Below are 3,784 nucleotides of genomic sequence, written 5' to 3' on the forward strand. Positions count from 1 at the left end.
ATTCCTGCATGTCCTGCCTCTCCCCATGGGCAACAGGACCAGCCCTTATGTGGCTCTGGCTACTGGTCTCATAATAGCCACCTATCATTTTGGTAGGGATCTGCCAGGGGACATAGAAAAAGCAGCAGATGCTTGAGGGCCTTTGACTACTCTGAGGAAAGGAGCAGCCTGAGCCCCAGTCATTTTTCATTGGAATAAGTGAGCCATCTCCTTCTGCCCAATGATAAAGTCAGAAGAAAGAAGATGGAGTTAGCATTGTTCAATAGTAAGAATCCTCTCTCTCTCTTTTCTGAGGTTTCATCTTGTTCTTTCATTTGGAACATGTTCTTCTGTTTCCTTACTTTGCTTGACTCTGTGTTTGTTTCTATGTATTAGATGAAACAGCCACCTCTCTGAGTCTTGAGGAAATGGCCTCATGTAAGACAGGAAACATCATCCAACCTCGCCCCAGCTCTTGGTATCTCTTGAAACTTTGTGACTCTCCAAGCATCCAGTTTTATTTTTGATAGTTCTTAGTTGCTGAAGGCATGCCAAGACTTGTCAGTGTCCCAAAGGAGAAAATCCCTATAAGCCCCTAGGTTTTTTTGTTTGCTTTTTTTTGCAGACATAATTCCCTTATAATTAATACTTCCTAGAAAATGGAGTTTGATGTTACTTACAATTATGTCAACATTCATAGAAGCTGAACATCACAGGCATATGGGTGGGTGTACTATCATCACAAAATGCCTCTACTTCCCAATTAGTTTTAAATTTTAGCTATGGAGGTCAGTTACCTCAGGCCAAAGTACCAGGGCAAGGAAACAGGGTTTTACAGAGAGAGGGTGTGTGTGTCTGTCACTGTTTGTGCAGTACCCTGAGTGTGGTAGCCTCTTCTCCCCAATTGGTAGTCTCTGATGCTATAGTCCCATGAGACCAGAAATGCACCACAAAAACTGGGATGCCAGTGTGCTGCTGTGGAGCCAGGTAAAGGGAGAGGGCAAAAATGGTGCCTCCATCTGGGAGGATATCCTGATAGACCCTGCAGTCTGGGTGCTTCGCTGGGTTTTCCAGTTTGCTCAACACTTTGGGTCTGGTGGATTCGAGGCCTGTTGATTTTCAAAGCCAGGTGTTTGAGGCTCATCTCTCTGGCGCAAGTCTTAACAGTTGGGGTGCCTGATGTGGAGTAGGGTCCCTTAGCTCCTCAGGGAGAAGCTCCTGACTGAGCATCACAGTGCAGGGGTGGGAAGCGGGTGAGGGGTGGGAAGTTTATTGTGAGATCATGTCTCAGTCTCTCCAACCCACCTCCATGTGACTTTTCTCATTTGCCCATGTAACATGGCTGCTTAGCTAGTTTTCTGGTCTTTTTAGAGGAAATTGTCCCCTGTGTAGCTGAACACTCGGTGTATCTATGGGAGGAGGAGAGTTCAGGATTTTCTTGTGGTGCCATCTTGGACTGACAGACTCCTCTACCAACTGTTTTTCCTCTAGTCTGAGGTTTGGTCTCTATCTCTCTCTGCAGCTAATGGAACAGTCTGCCACTTGTTCCAGTTCTATTGGGGAAACTTAACCTTGCTGGAAGAGATTTTTCCAACAAAAGACTGTCTTTGTAAATCACCTATAAGGAAGTACTGGGATGAGTTTGTTACTCAATTGATCACCAGGAAGCAATTGAAGCTGGATTCTGCCTCCTGTTGAAAACCCACTCAGTCTTCCTCTTCCCAAAACAAGACAAGTCCCCATCCTGCCCTCCAGGTGCATAGACTAGGATGCTAAAACTCCTTTGGAAAGAAGAGCTGCCTGAATAGATAGCCCAGGGCATTTTGAAAACTCCTTGGGAAATTTTCTATTTTGCTTGGGTACTGCTATCCATAGGACTTTGGCAATATGGTCTGACCCCAGCAGAAAGAAGGACTGCAACAGGAGATAGCAGCAGGAGGGTCATGAAAGGCAGGCTGGGAACAGAGGGCCATGGTGAGGAGGACAGAGGGGGCCCAAGAATGTGGGCCAGAACAAGGCTGTCTGTTGCCAGCCTTCTTCTGGAGTCCCCCCCAACCCACCGCCCCTGCCGGGTGAGCTCTGGACCCTGGGGAGATGGAAACTGAAGGTGACGAGAGAGGAAATTTTTAAGTATAGTGATGGCTTATTGAATTGTATATACAAGAGGGGTCTTGGGTAACCACAAGGCTCAGGGTATTTGCAAGAATTGTTTGAGTGCTCAATTGACTGGGGCTGTTTTTAGGGAAGTGGTTTCTACAACAAGAGGAGGTGAGATGTTGGTGTCATCCCAGGACCACACTTAGCTGGGTCCTTCTCACTAGAGCTCTGTAGTCATAGTTTCCCCGGCAGAGCAGAAACTTCTGTGTTACTCAATAGTTGTTCTAAATTGATAGATGTGACATGCAATGATGCCATGAGTCCTGACCAGCACACCCAATTTAAATCATACCCAGGTGGACAGAGCTCCATGAGCAAAACCTGGGCTTCAGGAGCAATTGAACATGTAGGCAGTCTTTCCAACACTGCTCATTCCAGAGATATTCCACAAGGGCCCCTAAATGCACAAGGCAAATGGCATAAAGACATGTTGGATGTGGGCACTGATACACACAAGGAATCTTAAAATGACCTTAGCCTTTGACCTTGATAATCTATGTCTAGGAGTCTGTTTCCTATGTAAATGAATTCAAATATGGAAAAATATCTGTACATTAGAACATTTGGTCTCCAGCATATTGATAGCAATTCAAATTTGGGCCAAGTTTAAGTCACCTGCAATATGGAAATAATGACAAAAATCATTGTATCTTCACTTGATTTACTGTTAGGAAGGCTTTACAAATAGTGCAATGTCATGGGAAATGCTTATGTTATGATGAGGTAAAAAAAAATGCAAATTGGCTTATTTTCATCAGGACCCATTCAGTGTGTTGGGATGTGGTCAATCCCATATGATATTTTTTGGGAATGCTGTTTCCAGGAAGGAAGGGAAATAGAAGAAGTAAGTATGAGGTGTGCCCTATCATCTATGCCTTTGTCCATCCAATATTAAATGATTCTCTTCTCTGCCTCACTATGGGCAAGCTCAGTAATGGTGGCTCATTTTTCTGAGAGTACTCTCCTTTTCCCCATCCCCAGTCTGCTGTTTATATGAAGCAGCATGGGTGATGCTTGTGGTAGGGCCCGCTCTACCCCACTTAGTTGTCCTGGAGTGGACATGCAGCATGGGTTTTTGGTGGTTGGTTTTGTACCCTGAAGAGCTTAATGCTCTTTAGCCTCCCATTTGAGGAATGGTCATTTATAAGGCAACAGGAAGCACACAAGTCAGTGTCTTCTTAAAAATAAAGTAATTCATGGGGCGCCTGAGTGGCTCAGTCGGCTAGGTGTCTGACTCTTGATTTCAGCTCAGGTCATAATCTCATGGTTCATGGGATTGAGCCCTGCATCCTACTCTGCACTGACAGCACAGGGCCTTCTTGGGATTCTCTCTCTCCTTCTCTCTCTGCCGCTCCCATGCTCTGTCTTGCTCTCAAAAATAAATAAATAAACTTAAAAAAATAAAATAATACAGGTAGGTAGAAGATAACAGTTCCTAACCCAGAAAGCAAAGGATATAAAGCCCTCATCACATATATAGTGTTAGGGCCTTTCATATATCAGGAAAAAAGTACACTGGAAAAAGGCAAACATATTACAGCGAACACATGTTTTTTTCTGACCAGCATCTATTTTACAACCCTCCTGATAGCAGAAACCCACTTTACCTTCTTCTCTATAACGCCAGACTTTAAGATTACATGACATT

The sequence above is a fragment of the Leopardus geoffroyi genome, chromosome E1 (genome assembly GCF_018350155.1).
Source record: "Leopardus geoffroyi isolate Oge1 chromosome E1, O.geoffroyi_Oge1_pat1.0, whole genome shotgun sequence".
Lineage (NCBI taxonomy): Eukaryota > Metazoa > Chordata > Mammalia > Carnivora > Felidae > Leopardus > Leopardus geoffroyi.